The sequence below is a fragment of the Hypanus sabinus genome, chromosome 11 (assembly GCF_030144855.1).
Source record: "Hypanus sabinus isolate sHypSab1 chromosome 11, sHypSab1.hap1, whole genome shotgun sequence".
NCBI lineage: Eukaryota > Metazoa > Chordata > Chondrichthyes > Myliobatiformes > Dasyatidae > Hypanus > Hypanus sabinus.
This window is the reverse complement of record NC_082716.1, coordinates 40,855,385-40,873,803: the sequence shown is the minus strand read 5'-3', so window position 1 is coordinate 40,873,803 and position 18,419 is coordinate 40,855,385.

Genomic DNA, 18,419 nt, shown 5'->3' with positions numbered 1-18,419 from the left:
TAAAGGGAAATGTTAATCAATCAGATTTTAATTAAAAGTGAGAGAAATGAAAGAGGTGCATGAAGAGTTACCTTTGTATTCAACGATTGCCAGGGAAACCCATGACAAAGTTTCTCCTTTGGCTCCAGTAACCAAAAGGTCAGGATTTATGTCCAGATTAGGATGAAATGGATGAATAAATTTCTGATAGGCTTTCGCGGATTGCTTGAATTGGACACAATCGGAGCACCATATTTAAGGAGAGCCGTAAGTATTTTCAAGAGAATATGAAAATTTATTATAATGAATGCAAGGATGAGGCGTTTAGTTATGTGGATAGACTGGATTGTTTTATTTGGAACAGAGAAGAACATAGAACAAAGAACCTAGAACTTTTAACAAGACAACACAGGAAATAGTCCTTCAATCCACAATGTTTGAGCCAAACAGAACATCAAATTAAACTAATCTCTTTGTCCTCTATATGAGCCATATCCCTCCATTCTTGTGTCTATCTGAAACACCATCTGTTTCCACCACAAACCTGGAAGCCCATACCGCATAAGAAATTTTCCTCGCACATCTCCACTTCCTCTTTTTATCTTAAGTACCTGTCCTCTAGTATCATGCATTCAACCTGGAGAAAAAAATCTGACTGTTTGCCATATCTATGCCTCTCATAATTTTATAAACTTCTACAGTTAAATTAATTAATTTTTTAGGATATTGCAAGAGGACCTAATAGGAGAGTTTAAAATTATGGAAGTTCTAAAGAGAAACTGGACCCGTTGCAAGAGCCAGCAGACACAGAATAAAGGTTATTAACAAAAGAACCAAAAAGTGATATTACGAAAATCATTTTTCTACGTGGAGCAGTTATTATATGAAATACATTCCAGGAGTAATCATTGAATTAAGTTTAATTGTGGGGAGTCAATTAAGAATCTTAAATGATAGACAGAGGCATGGGGAGAAGGTGGGTGTATTCGTACAAGGATTGCTTTTGCATAGCACCAGCATGGATGAGAGGTCCAATGAGTTCCATCAATGTTGTGAACACCTTCTGAAATCACAGAATTATATCTACCATTTCAGACTAGTGTGTCCAACACACATATGCTAGACCCATTAGTACAACTGTAACCTGCAGGGTCGGGGAATGGGCTATGGAATCTCCATTGTTTGCTCTGGAGAGCATGATACTTCATGTCTCCAGGTAGAGCATGGTTAAAGAAGCATTCTGCTTATTTCCCACTACTGAGATGGAGCAAACTGATTTAACAGGAATTCATAAGGTTGAACATCAGTCTGAATAAAGCTTTGATGAAGAAGTTCAAGTCTGGAGAGGAACAGAACTGGAAGAAAATACCTTTGAATCAAGGGTATACGTGCTATCATAGGGACAGAAATGTGGGCAGAGGGAGTGGGGTGGCCTCGTTGGTGAGGAATGAGATTCAGTCCTTTGCAAGGGGGGACATAGGATCAGGAGAAGTAGAGTCTGTGTGGATAGAACTGAGGAACAGTAAGGGTAAAAAGACCCTAATGGGTGTTGTCTACAGGCTACCAAACAGTAGCATGGATATTGGGTGCAAGTTGAATAGGGAGTTAACATTGGCATGTGGCAAAGGTAATGTTGCAGTAGTTATGGGAGATTTCAACATGCAGGTGAACTGGGAGAATCAGGTTGGTGCTGGACCACAGGACAGGGAGTTTGTAGAGTGCCTACGGGATACATTCTTGGAACAGCTTGTACAAGAGCCAACCAGGGACAAGACTATTCTGGATTTAGTGTTATGTAATGAACAGGATTTGATAAGCGATTTTGCAGTAAAGGAGCCATTAGGAGGTAGTGATCATAATATAATAAGTTTTTATCTGCAATTTGAGAAGGATAAGGGCAGCTCGGAGGTGTCAGTGTTGCAGTTGAACAGGGGAAACTATGGAGCCATGAGGGAGGAGCTGGCCAAAGTTGACTGGACGGATATCCTAGCAGAAAAGACAGTGGAACAGCAATGGCAGGTATTCTTGGGAATAATGCACAAGGTGCAAAATCAGTTCATCCCCCGGAGAAGGAAGGATTCAAAGGGGGAAAGGGGCTACAGTGGTTGACAAAGGAAGTCAGAGATTGCATAGCATTAAAAAAAAAGGAAGTATGACAGAGCTAAAGTGAGTGGGAGGACAGATGATTGGGAAGTTTTTAAGGAACAACAGAACTTAACTAAAAAAGCAATACGGGGAGAAAAAATGAGGTACGAACGCAAGCTAGCCAGGAATATAAAGGAAGATAGCAAAAGCTTTTTTAGGTATGTGAAGAGAAAGAAGATAGTTTTGGACCCTTGAAGAATGAATTGGGTGAAATTGTTATGGGAAACAGAGAAATGGCAGAAGAATTTAATGAGTATTTTAGATCTGTCTTCACTAAGGAAGACACAAGCAATCTCCCAGATGTATGGATGGGCCAAGGACATAGTGTAACAGAGGAAATGAAACAGATTGACATTAGGAAGGAAACGGTGATGAGTAGACTGATGGGACTGAAGGCTGACAAATCCCCAGGTCCAGATGGTCTGCATCCTAGGGTACTAAAGGAGGTGGCCCTGGAAATTGCGAATGCATTGTAATCATTTTCCAATGTTCCTTAGATTCAGGATCAGTTCCTGAGGATTGGAGAATGGCTAATGTTATCTCACTTCTTAAGAAAGGAGGGAGGGAGAAAACAGAGAACTATTGACCTGTCAGCCTTATATCGGTGGTGGGGAAGATGCTAGAGTCCATTATTAAGGGTGAAATAGTGGCATATCTAGATAGCAGTGATAGGATTGGGCCGAGCCAGCATGGATTTACCAAGGGGAAATCATGTTTGACTAATCTGTTGGAGTTCTTCGAGGATGTAACCAGGAAGTTAGAGGGGGGAGATCCAGTATTGTATTGTACCTCGATTTTCAGAAGGCATTTGATTAGGTCCCACATAGGAGTTTGGTGGGTAAAATCAGAGCTCATGGCATTGGGGGGGAAGACATTGACATGGATAGAAAACTGGTTGGCAGATAGAAAGCAAAGGGTAGTGGTGAATGGGTGTTTCTCGGAATGGCAGGTGGTGACTAGTGGGGTGCCACAGGGCTCGGTATTGGGACCACAGCTGTTTATGATTTATGTCAATGACTTAGGTGAAGGCATTGAGAATAACATCAGCAAATTTGCGGATGATACTAAGCTGGGTGGCAGTGTGACATGTGATAAGGATGTTAGGAGAATTCAGGGTGACTTGGATAGGCTGGGTGAGTGGGCAGATACTTGGCAGATGATGTTTAATGTGAATAAGTGTGAGGTTATCCACTTTGGGAGTAAGAACAGGAAGGCAGATTATTATCTGAATGGTGTAGAGTTAGGTAAGGGAGAAATACAAAGGGATCTAGGAGTCCTTGTTCATCAGTCACTGAAGGTGAATGAGCAAGTGCAGGAGGCAGTGAAGAAGGCTAATGGAATGTTGGCCTTTATTACAAAGGGAATTGAGTACAAGAGCAAGGAAATCCTCTTGCATTTGTACAGGGCTCTGGTGAGACCACACCTGGAGTATTGTGTACAGTTTTGGTCTCCAGGGTTAAGGAAGGACATCCTGGCTGTAGAGGAAGTGCAGCGTAGATTCACAAGGTTAATTCCTGGGATGTCTGGACTGTCTTACGTAGAGAGGTTAGAGAGACTGGGCTTGTACATGCTGGAATTAAGGAGATTGAGAGGGTATCTGATTGCAACATATAAGATTATTAAGGGATTGGACAAGATAGAGGCAGGAAATATGTTCTAGATGCTGGGAGAGTCCAGTACCAGAGGGCATGGTTTGAGAATAAGGGGTAGGTCATTTAGGACAGAGTTAAGGAAAAACTTCTTCTCCCAGAGAGTTGTGGGGGTCTGGAATGCACTGCCTCGGAAGGTAGTGGAGGCCAATTCTCTGGATGCTTTCAAGAAGGAGCTAGATAGGTATCTTATGGATAGGGGAATCAAGGGATATGGGGAGAAGGCAGGAACCGGGTATTGATAGTAGATGATCAGCCATGATCTCAAAATGGTGGTGCAGGCTCGAAGGGCCGAATGGTCTACTTCTGCACCTATTGTCTATTGTCTATTGAAATGATAGAATGAAAGTGGGATCACTGAGCATCAAACATAGAAAAGCCTACGTGCAGGCAGCAGGATGTCAACCTAAACTAATCCATCTGAGATCAGATTGTCTGTTCTGCTTCCCACTATTCTACCCCGTTCATGTGTTCCCTAAATGCCTCTTAAACAATGCTATCTTATCTGCTACAATCACCACCCCTTACTACTTACTACTCTGTGTTAAAACACCATCTTGCAAATCTCACTTAAACTTTGCAATTCTCACCTTAAACCTATGTCCTCAAGGATTTGACATTTCCAAGCTGCAGAAAAAGGCTCTGACTCTCTGGTCTACTTTTGTCCCTCATCATTTTATATATTTTTATCAAGTAGTTCCTCAGCTTTCAAAGCTTCAAAGAAAACAAAGTTTGACAACCTCTCCTAATAGCTAAAACCCTATAATCCAGGTGACATTCTAGTAAACCTCCTCTCACCCTCTTCAAAGCTGCTATATCCTTCCCATAGACTGGAATTACAAACATCACTCCAAAAGTGGCCTAACCAATGATTTGTACAGCTGCAACTCTATTTCCCAATTTCCACATTCTGTGCTCCAACCATGGAAGGAAAGGATACCTTCTGCTTTTTTAGCACTCTGATTATTTGTGTTGGCACTTCCAGGGATCAATTGGACTTGCACCTGATGATCCCTCTGTATACCAATGCTCCGTAAAACTTGACATTTGCTGTATACTCTTGCATTTGATTTCCTAAAATTCACTTCCTCACATTTGTCCGTATTAAACTCCACCTGCCATTTCTCTGCCTGAACTTCCAACTGATTTACACTCAGTAGCCACTTTTTAGGTACACCTGTATAGCTGCTCATTAACGCAAATATCCAATCAGTCAATCATGCAGCAGCATCTCAATGCATAAAAGCATGCTGACATGGTTAAGACACGGCAATCATCACTCCTCACTAATCTCCCTCCTGGCATTTACCCCTGGAACTGGCCAAAGTGCTACACTTGCCCATTCACATTCTCACTCACCTTGCTTCAGGGCCCAAAACAGTCCTTCCACGTGAGACAACATTTCACCTGCTGCTTTGCTTGGGTCGTCTACTGAGTTCAGAGCACCTGATGCAGCCTCCTCGACATTGGTAAGGTCCGTCATAAATTGCAGGACCATTCCGTCAAGCAGCTCTGCTCCATCCCACAAAAGCAGAATTTCCTGGTAGCCAAACATTTTAATTCTGATTCCCATACCTGTTCTAACTGTGTAACTAAAACAACCATGAGTTATAACAGTGGTATGCAGAAGAGCTTCTCTAAATGCACAACATGTTAATGCTTGCAGTGGATGGGCTACAGCAGCAGAAGATCACACTGGTTTCCTTGCCTGTATCTCGTAAAGTGCCATTGAGTGCACATCCTGTTGTATCCTTATACAACCTTCTTCACTATTCTGCATTTACATCCAAATCATGAACGTGTGGACAGTGTTGCTCCATAAAGTACCTTTGTACAAAGCACAGAGGTCCCAGCAGGGATCCTTATGGTACAGGGTTGGCCATAGACTTCCAAGTAGAAAAAATACGCTGCTACAACTAACACACACAAAATGCTGGAGGAACGCAGCAGGCCAGGCAGCATCTATAGGAAGAAGTACAGTTGACGTTTCGGGCCAAGACCCTTCGTCAGGACTAACTGAAAGAAGAGATAGTAAGAGATTTGAAAGTGAGGGTGGGGGGGGAGATCCGAAATAGACCAAGACAAGAGGGGAAGGGATGAAGCTAAGAGCTGGAAAGGTGATTGGCAAAAGGGATACAGAGCTGGAGAAGGAAGAGGATCATGGGATGGGAGGTGAGCTCCAGAGGAAATGGAAAGCAGGCAAGGAGTGATTGTGAGAGGGGCAGAAAAAGAAAAAAGAGAGGAAAAAAAGGGTAGGTAGGTAAATAAATAAATAAGGGATGGGGTAAGAAGGGGAGGGGGTCATTAATGGAAGTTAGAGAAATCAATGTTCATGCCATCAGGTTGGAGGCTACCCAGACGGAATATAAGCTGTTGTTCCTCCAACCTGAGTGTGGCTTCATCTTAACAGTAGAGGAGGCCATGGATTGACATATCAGAATGTGAATGGGACATGGAATTAAAATGTGTGGCCACTGGGAGATCCTGCTTTCTCTGGTGGACAGAGCGTAGGTGTTCAGTGAAACGGTCTCCCAGTCTGCATCAGGTCTCACCAATATATGAAAGGCCACACCGGGAGCACCGGACGCAGTATACCACACCAGCCGACTCACAGGTGAAGTGTCACCTCACCTGGAAGGACTGTCTGGGGCCCTGAATGGTGGTGAGGGAGGAGGTGTAAGGGCAAGTGTCGCACTTGTTCCGCTTACAAAGATAAGTGCCAGAAGGGAGATCAGTAGGAAGGAATGGGGGGGAGCGGCCCCTACAGTAATCAGAAAGTGGGGGAGGAAAAGATGTGCTTGGTGGTGGGATGCAAAGTGGGAGAGATGCGTTTGAGAGCAGAGTTGATGGTGGAGGAACGGAACACTTCCTTTAAAAAAGGAATAAAAAGCCTCATCCTGAGAGCAGATGCGGCAGAGATGGAGGAATTGGGAGAAGGGGGTGGCATTTTTGCAAGACACAGGGTGGGAAAAGGAACGGTCCAGGTATACCCTCCCTCCCCTTCTTACCCCATCCCTTATTCATTCATTCATCCATTCATTTATTTATTATCTTTTCCCCTTTGTTTTCTTTTCTCTCTCTTTTTTCTCTCTCTGCCCCTCTCACAATCATTCCTTGCCTGCTCTCCATCTCCCTCTGGTGCTCCCCTGCCCCTTTCTTTCTCCTTAGGCCTCTCATCCCATGATCCTCTTCCTTCTCCAGATCTGTATCCCTTTTGCCAATCAACTTTCGAGCTCTTAGTTTCATCCTTCCTCCCACCCCCCACCCCGTCTTCTCCTATCATCTTGGATCTCCCACTCCCCCCCCACTTTCAAATCTCTTACTATCTCTTCTTTCAGTTAGTCCTGACAAAGGGTCTCGGCCCGAAAGGTCGTCTGTACTTCTTCCCATAGATGCTGCTTTGCCTGCTGTGTTCCACCAGCAGTTTGTGTGGGTTGCCTGAATTCCCAGCATCTGCAGATTTCCTTGTGACTGCTACAACTATCCCACTTTCTTCTCTAACCAAGTGAATTTTAGATCAAATTTACTGACACAAAATGCATCCCAGGTGACTTAATCTTCTTTATCACTCTTTTTATTAATTAAATAAAAGAGTACATATATATATATAAACAAGAGGAGAATTATCTCAAATATCTATATCAATAGCAATTCATATAAAAGGCATATAAAAGGTAAAATAAATATTATCAAAATCATACATAGTATTAATCTAATAGTATGTAATAAAGAAAAAGATCATTGATTCTCCTCTTATCCTTGAAAAGAAGAAAGAAGATAAAGAAACTTCTATAATTTTAATATACATAAAAAACCCTACTAAACAAAAAAAACTACAAAAAAAGAGAGGAAAAAAAGGAAACTGGGCAGCTCCCAGTTTAAAGACTTCTTTCCAAAAATTATCTATCTTGATACAATACCAACATATGTGTTAAAGTAGCCACCTCAATATTACATCTATCACAAATAGGATTAATATTGGAAAAGATACAAGCTTATTTGTCCTTTGACATATGCACCCGATGCACTACTTTGAACTGTATCAGGGAATGACAGGCACAAACAGATGAAGTATTTACCAAATGAAAAATTTTATCCAATTGATTATCTGAAAGTGACTCTTGAAATTCCAATTCCCACGCAGCTTTAATTTTATCATTAGATAACATAAGCAAATTCAATAACCATTTATAAATTATAGCTATCAGTCCTTTTTGAAATGGTTTAACCTGAGAAAGAGTATATTGGGTGAATAAGCCAAGGGAAAATTTGGAAGTAAATGACATAGAAAATTCCTAATTTGTAAATATCCAAAAAAGTATGCATTAGATAGGTCATATTTGTCCACTAACTGAGTGAAAGACATTAAACAATTCCCCATAAACAAATCTAAAAATGTTACTATTCCTTTGGTTTTCCAAATTGAAAAGGTCTGATTGGAAATTGATTGTTTAAATAATAATTGAGATGGATTTTACTAGAAAGAATAAAATTATTATAGTCAAAGAATCTACGAAACTGAAACCAAATTCTTAATATATGTTTGATAATGGGATTAAGGTCTTGAATACCAATCTTAGAAAGCAAAAAGGAAGAGGAGCTCCCAGTAAAGAGGCCAAAGAATACCCCTTCACCGAGTTTTTCTCCAAATCCACCCATAAGGGACAGTCATGTATGTCTGAGAAATGAATCCAAAAAGAAACATATCGAATATTAATTGCCCAGTAATACATTCTAAAATTTGGCAAAGCCATACCAGCATACTTTTTTAATAGCTGCAGTAAAAGTTTGCTCAATCTAGGATTTTTAATATTCCAAATGAAAGATAGAATTTTAGAGTCTATTCTATCACAAAGTAGTTTAAGAAGAAAAGAAGGGATTGCTTGGAATACATATAGAAACTTCAGTAACACTATCATTTTAATAGCATTAATTCGACCAATTAATGAAATGTCATAAGAAACCATTTAGAAAGTATTTGTTGTGTGTACTCAATTAATGGAAGAAAGTTATATTTATACAGGTCCTTAAAATTTTTGGTATTTTAATAGCAAGATAGGTGAAGTTATTTTTAGCAATACTAAAAGGAATTTAGTCATATTGATCCAAATTGTTGTAAATAGGAAATAACTCACTTTTGTGCAAATTTAATTTATATCCAGAAAAACTACTAAATTCAGAAAACATAGATAACATAGCAGGAATAGATTTCTTAGGATCTGAAATATAAACTAACAAGTCATCTGCATACAATGAAACCTTATGTACTTTATCTCCTCTCTTAATACCTTGAACCTTATTGGTGTCCAAAGAACAAGAGCAAGAGGTTCTAGAGCCAGTTTGAATAACAACGGACTAAGAGGACAGCTCTGCTGGGTACCTCTGTATAACCTAAAATAAGGAGATTTTTGATTGTTAGTTATAACTGCCACCATAGGAGCTTGATAGATCAGCTTAATCCAGGAAATAAAACCTGTACCAAAATTAAATCTTTCTAAAACCTCAAATAAATAGGGCTATTCTACCCTATCAAAGGCTTTCTCTGCATCAAGGGAAGCAATACTTTCAGATTCTTTAGATGGAGAAGAATGAATAATGTTCAATAATCTCTGAATATTAAAGTATGAGTATCTATTCTTAATAAATCCAGTTTGATCCTTAGAAATCGCCTTAGGTAAATATTCTCAAGCCTGTTAGCCAAAATCTTAGAAAGAATTTTAGAATCCACATTTAACAAGGAAATTGGTCTGTAAGAGGCATATTCAGATAAATCTTTTTTTTTTTTGGGAAATAATGAAATTGATGCCTCCTAGAAAGCTTTCGGGAGGGTCCCAAAAGATATAGAATCAGTGAAAATTTGGCATAAACGAGGTGTAAGTATTTCAGTAAACGTCTTAAAAAATTCTACCGTATATCCATCCGGTCCTGGGGCTTTACCTGATTGAAAATAAGATATAACTCTTGCTATTTCCTCTCGATTAATGGGTGCATCTAATGTATTCATATCTTGGGTATAGATTTTGGGTATATTCAATCTTTGAAGAAATTTATTCATAAAAATAGTGTTGTCTGGAAAATTAGATTTATAAAAGAGTAGAAGTCCAAAAATACCTTATTAATTTCCTGACAATCTGATGTTTCAGTTCTATCAGTTCTTTGTATTTTCAAGATCTGCCTTCTAGCCATAGTTGCTTTGAGATAAGCAGCCAACAATTTACCTGACTTATCCCCATGTATATAAAATTGACTTACAGATTTCATAAGTTGCTGATCAATGAGATAACTCAATAGCAAGTCATGCTGTGTTTGAAGTTCCAACTTTTCCTTATATAAATCTTCAGTAGCTGATACTGAATAAATATTATCTATTTCTTTGATCTTGTTAGTAATCACTAAAAGCTGCACTTTAGTCTTCCTTCTTAAAGCTGCTGAATATGAAATTATCTGTCCCCAAGAAAAGATTTCATTGCATCCCAAATAACCAAATTTGACATTCCTTCAGTTATATTTAATTCAAAAAATAAAGAGATTTGCTCTTTAGTAAAACTTACAAATGCTGAATCATGGAGCAATGCAGCATTAACTGTCCACTGAAATGCATTCCATGTATTATCAGGGGGCTTCAGTGTTTGTCTCATGGGTGCATGATCCAACAGCACAATAGCGTCATATGCACAATCAGCAACAAAAGACACCAATCGCATATCTAACAGAAAATAATCAATTCTTGAATATTTATGATGTACATGTGGAAAAAAAGAAAAATCCTTATCTTTAGGATAAAGAAATCTCCAAATATCAACCAAACCATATTCTAGTAAAAAGGAATTAATACAGGATGCAGCCTTATTAGGAAGGCATGGATTGGTTGATGACATATCAATTGAGAGATTGAGATAGCAGTTAATGTCACCACCCATAATCAACTTAAATTCATTTAAATTCGGCAGTGCAGAAAGCAACCTCTTAAAAAATTCAGGGCTATCTACATTAGATGCATATACACACACACACACACACACTAAAGTCACCTTTTGACTACATAACGAGCCAGTAACAATTAAGTATCTTCCAATTGAATCAGTGACAGTATTAAAATGTACAAAAGAGACTAAAATTAATAAAAATAGACACTCCTTGACTTTTAGTTACTGATGAACAGTGAAACTGAGAGACCTCCCAAAATTTTTTAAAAATGGTTTTCATCTTCCCTAAGGATGTAGGTCTCTTGCGCAAAAATAATATTGGCTTGAAGTGTTTTATATTTCTTAAAGATCTTTCTACGCTTAATAGGTTGGTTCAAGCCATTCAGGTTCCAGGAAATTATATTAATTTTATTAACATCCATACTAAGACTTTAACTTAAAGTTTTATAAAACACAAACTAAACCTGCAGGGAAAAACAAATTATGGATTTGGTCAGAAAAAAGAAAAAAACAACATAATTGACAGGAAAACCTCTCAGTGCTGCCCAGTCGATAAAACCTAAACTAATAGCCCCACCGCGCTTTCCCCAGAGCCAGAAATAATGCATCCAATAGAAGGACAGCACGCTAAATTAAACACCCTAAACCCCTTTTCTCTAATAGGCAGACTCTATTTTTTATAAAAAGGTTATATACTGACACCACTGACTAAAGACACATCAGATACATAGAAAAATAGAGAAATTCCAAATATTTTGATATTATGTCTAACAGAGGTTAGAACGTAGTTAACAGTGGCCATCTTAAATTCATTTAATAACAATAGATCATATATTCAAAAGAGATAGATCCAACCAAATAATATATTACGACTGATATTCAACTCTTACATATCCTAAAGAAAGAAGAAAAAATAAAACAGCCGAAACGATGTCTAGGCCGACATAGAACGTAAATTGAACTTTCAACGATTCAGCTGCAAACGACTCTCAGCTAAAGATTAAGGTTAATATTATGTCTAATAGATGTTAGAATGTAATTATCAGCAGCCATCTTAAATTCATTTAATAAAAATTGATCATATATTCAAAAAAGGTAGATCCAAGCAAATAATATGTTTCAACTGGTGTTAAGTTCTTACAATCCTCAAGAAAATAAAATAAAAGAGTCAAAGCAATGTTTGTGCAGACATAGAATGTAAATTGAACTTTCAATGATTCAGCTACAAACGACTCTCAGCTAAGGATTGTATTGGAGTTGCTTGCCAAACAAATAGTGTTGGAGTTGCTTGCACAAGTCTTGACAAATTTGCAAGCCTCTTCTGGGGAATTAAGTTGTTCTGGATGGGCGTTAGGTGGAAAAATTATCAAATGAGCTGGATAATGCAGAGCTTATAAAGACAGTTCTTATAAAGTTCAGCCATCACTTCCCGATAATTAATTCTTTCTGCATAAACCTCAGGGGCAAAATCTTCAACTATACGAATCTCTACTCCATTATAAATTAGCTTCCCCCGCTTCCTAGCATCTTGAAGAATTGCTTCTTTAGAAGCATAGTAATGCAGACATAGAATCAACAGACACGGTTTCATCTCAACCGTAGGCTTTGGGTGGGGGATTCGGTGAGCTCTATCTATTAACAGAGAAGTTTTGAGTATCTCACTAAAATTGAGTATACCAGATTTGTAAAAAACTTTAATGGCTCACTGGTTTCCATGTTTTCAGGCAAACCCAGTATACATAGATTCATCCTTCGGCTTTTGCTTTCCAGATCAATAGTTTTCTTCTTAATTCTTGTTAATTCTGAAGAAGCTGTAACAATTTTCTTTTCCATGGTAGAAATCTTTAATTCTTGTTCTTTAATCACTTGATGTATTGTCTCCTGTTGTCTTCCAATTCTATTGGTGTCCTTTTTAAGCGTTTGATATTGAGATTCCAGATTCCTCAAAGATTCCTGGATAGCAGAGACAGATTTTTCGAGCTTTTCATTAGCATTCGTCAGTTTATCAATTTTAGAGTCCACCATTCCGACCTTGATATTAATATCTTGCATCAAAGAAAACATTCTTTCTGGAGTAAAGCCTTCCTCTGCCTCCTTTGCTTGTTCAGTTTGTTCCGTTTCAGAAAGAATTTTGCCACGTCTTAATTCCATCCCAGTTTGGGTTCCAGCCATTGTAATTAAATAGTAAATCCTTCACTAAAAGTAATGAATCTTCAAAGTTTAAACAAAAGTAGCAGTGGAAAGTAGGTTGCAAAAGGAAGGAGTAGAGCCAACACGTGTCTTACTCCATGAGTTGCCCAGAAGAGACTCCAACTTCATCTTCTTGACCAGCCTACCACGAAGATCCCTGTCAAATGTTTTGTCTATTATTCATTTAGACAACATCAACTATACCACCCTTATCATTCCTCATCATCAAAAGATGCTCAAATTTATGAGACAGAGCCATTCCCATAGAAGACATGCCAAATATAACCCAAATAAGTCCATGTGTTTCCCAATGCTAGTAAACCTCTCCCTGAGAATCTTTTTCTCTACTACTGACGGAATGTTCACCAGCCTATAATTTCCATTTTTATGGTTGTTGTTCTTCTTAATAAAGGAACAATGCTGACTACTTACCAGTTTTCTGGTACTTCACCCATGGCTAAAAGGGAAACAAAGATCTCTGTCAAGGCTTTAGCAATCTCCTTTCCTCAATATCCTGAAATAGATCACATCAGGCCTAGACACCTATCCACTTTAATGTTTTTCAAGACACCCACCATCTCCACTTTCTTAATATTGACATGCCTAAGAATATCAACATAACCCTCCATAGTGTCAGCATCATCTGTGTTCTCTCTTTTCTGAATACCAATGCAAACTACTCATTAAAGACCTCACTCATTCCTCAAGAAGGGTCTCGGCACAAAACATTGACTCCAGCATTTTGTGTGTGTTATTCTAGATTTTCAGCATCTACAGAATCTCCTGTGTTTGTCATTAAAATTCTCACCCACTTTCTCTGACTCCACATAATAAATCCCATGCTTTGTCCTTGAGTGGATTTACCCTTTCCCCAGTTACCATGTTGCTCTTAACTCATATATTATATGTCTTTGGATCCTCCTTAATCCGACTTGCCAAGGACATTTTATGGATCCTTTTAGTCCTCCTAATTTCTTGTTTAAGTCCTTTCCTGCTTCCTTTATGTTCCTTAAGTAGCTTATCTAATTTCAGCTTCCTGAACCATACATAGACTTCCTCTGTGTAAAGAAAATAACGTGTTTGAAAGGCATTTGCGAAATAAATTCTTTTGATTAAAAGTAGTGTATAATGTGATGATAAAATCACATCATATAATTTCACTGATGTATGACATCAAGGAGCAATTTATTGGTTATTGCTTCATTAGAAATTTAAGAATAATTGTCTTGCACTTTTCATAAATTATTGTTACTTAAATGTTAGATAATCTATAAAATGATAAAGGACAATATTTCCTTGCAAAAAATTGCCAGGATCGTCATTACTGACAAAATAATTGCATTGCATTTAAGTTTTCTGAAAAGGCAGCTTTTGTTTGTTTCCTGAGTAAACCTAATCTTCTTAACAAGGCTTTTGCTAATGTTGTTAAATGACAACAAGGCTTAAAACCTCTTTCCTGATCCAAAAAAAACATCGATAGTCAAGTTAAACAACAAGGCAGCACCCTGAGATCTCACATCAATGTCAAACATTCCACAGATCTTGCAAACAGCTGTAGAATTGAAAGTACAAAAATTGCATTAAGATTACATTTTAACAGTGGTAGTGAAGAGACAACCCTGCCAATGCAAAGAAAGTTTATTGTTCTAAATTAATATATTACACTTTATTATGTGGTTTGAAAAAATAAGAAGTATCATCTTTAAATCTGTTAAACCTAAACACAAATGTACTAATTAAAATGGGAGTCTCCGGAGGAAATGACTGTGGTCACATTTGTGGTTTTCTACTGCCTGGGAATATTCAATGTATGAAAGTTTATTTGCCTCACAACTTCCATTAACTACCTCAGCTTTTGTTATCCTGTACTTCTGAATCGGAGTGTTTGTTTCAGTTCATTGAACTTTAGAAGTATAGACGTCATGACAACATTATTTTTTTCCATATAAGGGATAAGTTAAATTAAAAGTTTAGCTGATTATTTTATTGTTAAATGAGCAAAATGCATTCATCAGTAGTGCACAGGTTGATAAATTAAAAATGTTATGGATTCCTTGGAACAATTCTGTCAAGTTACTTTAGTTACTTATTGTTTGATTACTAAGCAAAATGGAAGAAATTGCAATCTTCATCTTGATTTGATATCTAAAATTGCCTATTCAACTTTGCCAAATTCTGTTTCAATTTTTTTAAATTATCATTACTGTACTATCTTTTCTATATCTGTATTTTAACAAATTGTGTGTTATTTTCATGTTAACCAAAACAGGCTTTTGTAGCCCCATAGCCTTATTTAAATCAAACATCCCAATCACCTGAAATAATTGTACAATCATAATACACTTACTTGATTGCATCCACTCAGTGATCTTGCACAGTTTTCATATTTGCAAAAAGAAGAACAATTAAACTATCCCTCACTGCAGTTTGTCAATATATTTTTAGGTCACCTTAAATTACAACAAATCTTAAAATCTATTTGCATCATTTCATTCTATGATGAGTATACATATAAAAGCAGGACCAAAATGACTTTTCTTATAGAACACTTTTATCCGTCATTGGTTGTATATGATGACTGAAACTTTTTATTTTTATTGGGTTGGAAAGATGCGCTGTCAATTTGCTTTCATCCATTTTACTTGTTACATACACCTGTTATGGTGCATTCTCCAGATACCTTATGAGGTAACTGTAGCCTTCAGCCAGGAGCAGATGTCATCAGGTGGTTCACAACCTTCACAGAGTGTTTCGACCCTTAACCACGACACTCTCCAGTTGGTGGGCTGGCAGTGGTGACCAAATCACTGCCCACCTGCTCCTGCCTTTCAGCTTCCCTCTTCTCGCCTACTCAAAATCTAAGAAGAATCTCAGTCTGTCTCTTCCCCCATCCTGCAAGCTGCTTGTTTTTTGTTCCTTTCATCCATGCCCAGAGCTGACAACAACCGGCATGCTGCTTTGGCTGGGAAACCTCTGCAGCTGATCTCCACAGGGAACAACCATGCCTACCATCCCTTGTCTTTGTACTCCTGCACTAAGGACTGGCACATCAAAGCCTTTCTCTCATGGGCCTCTTCCCATCCCTCCTCCCACAGCACCATCAGCTCAACCAGAATTATTTTCTGGTCTTCAGTTAACTACAATACAATGTCCGGGCGGAGGATTGTGTGCACCACCTCCGGGAACTGCAACCTCCTTCCCACATCGACCCTCATTTCCCAGGACCTGGCCGTTAGCAGCAGATTTAGCTTTGGTTATTTAGTTACGATAGGCCTAGCTCCCCTTTTGATGAAGGTGATGGCCTTCCTCAGATTTGTGCCAGCTGTCCTCTTACATCTCTCTTGCTCTAGTGTGTCAGCAAGAGCCAGCAGCACCTTATCATGGCACCACCAAGACCGACCTTGAATTAGAGCTGTTTACACCTGGACAGTGTACGAGCCAGTGTCCCCTTTTGACCACAGAGCTTACAGTTTGGGTCCTCTCTCATCCCCCATGTGTACAGATGTAATGGCGAAGGAAGGGTGTCATACACGGATCGCAAGAGGAAGGAAATATGGAAGGGCTCCAGTCTCCATAACTCTGCCCATGAGATCTTGCACTTGGGCAGATCCCATTTTGTCCAGGCACCCTGGGACACTTGTTCCACTGCCTTTGACATCTGCTTCTCTTCCTCATGGATCCGTACTTCTGCCTGTACCAAGTCTTGTCTGTTCCTTATGCTTGCGTTTCCCTACTGCCAGAAGTGAACCGAGCCGAGGTCTTGCTGCCTGACGTGGGGGTTGCCGGTGATATCTCAGCTTCAGAGAACACACTGCCTGCTCTACTGCTGCTTTGGCTGCCCACTTGCGCCCGGATCTGGTTGTAACGCCTGCTTGCTTTTCCAGGTCGTCATTGGAATCTCTCAAACTTAATAAGGATCTGCATTAGCCACCTTGAATTCTTCCACAACAGATGACAGGGGAAGCTGCAGCTGCCCGGATGGAATATAGAGGCCCAGCCCACTGAAGAGAAACTTGGGGGAACTCCTAACCATCTCCTCAGGTGCTTGTTGATTTTCCTCTCGATGCCCTCTACGGTGGTCATGGGGAACTTGTAAAGTGTGAAGAGCCAGAGAAGCCTGGGCAGAAGGCCGTATTGATACAGCCAGGTCTTGAATTCACCGGGAAGTCCAGATTTCTCAATCTTCTTCAGCCATTCATCTGTCTGCTTGACATCATTGGTGACATTGGCCACATCTGTCAGTGATGCATTAAACCACTTCCCCAAGCATTTTATCAAGTTATCTTCAATGGAACAGATGACCTCACCCTGAACTTGGAGGCTAAACTTTCTAGTTACTTTGCCCTTTCTGATCACCATACAGCTAGACTTCTTGGCCTTGAAGGACATCCTCGCCCAAGTGGCTACATTGTTCAGGGTTTCCAATACCCATCTTGCTTGGACATGTGATGCAGTTGTTATAGTGATGTTGTCCATGAACCCTCGTAGAGCTGGCTGGGCAATGCCCGACTCCAGCATCGGGCCACAGGTTACGCCTTCTGCTGCTGATATTAGGAGGTTCACTCCCATAATAAATAGGGTGGGGGAGATGGTGCACCCTGTTGGAATCCCCTTCTGGTGGTCCTGCCAGCTAGTTGTGAAATGAGCTGATGTAAATCTGAGTTTGAATCCTTCTAGGCAGCTGGTGATCATGTTTTGAATAGCCACTGGGATGTAGTAGTGGTCAAGTCCTTCTAGGATGAGGTCATGTGGAATAGACCCGTAGGCGTTCGCAAGGTCTAACCAGACAACTGTTAGGTCACCTTTTTTCTGCTTAGCCTCATGGATCAAATGGCTAATCAGAAAAAAGTCAAGTCTATTGTCTATTAGTTTGTAATCTATGTGATGTAATGTTCCTGTGGGTAGAAAAACATAAGACATTAAATACCAAAAAAGATAATATGACAGTGAACATCATTATACAAATATTACGACTATTCCAGTGTTTATATATAAAAGCCCTTCTTATGCTTTTTTAGTAGCATGACCTTTACATGTACTACACAATATAATTTCTGTGATTAAATAGTCTGGAAATGTAAACTATGTGCTTAGCACTTGATTGCAGTATCTGTGATTTTCCATTCTCATCGTCATACATATGAAACTCTAAGGCACAAAGGTACCTGTACTTACACTGCAGTGACCAAATGTATGTAATACATAATTCTTCTATAATGTTTCACTGCAAACCTCTTCTATCATGTTTATCCTTGCAGCTTTCAGGCACTAAACTCAGGCATTCCAGGAACCTGCTTCTGATGGGATTTCTTCACGTATCTCAAATGCTGTATATGGGTGGTAAATTGTGAGTTCTTTAAGAGGAATTTCTGCAAAATGAATGACCATAATGTAGTAGTTACCTGTACCAGTTACTATCAATTTGATTCACCATTATAACTGCCATACCCAGAAGCTTAGTATTGGCTCCCTCTAGTAAAGAATTCTGCTGGCTTCTTGCCTTCGTGAGCACCAACTTGACTGTAGGCTG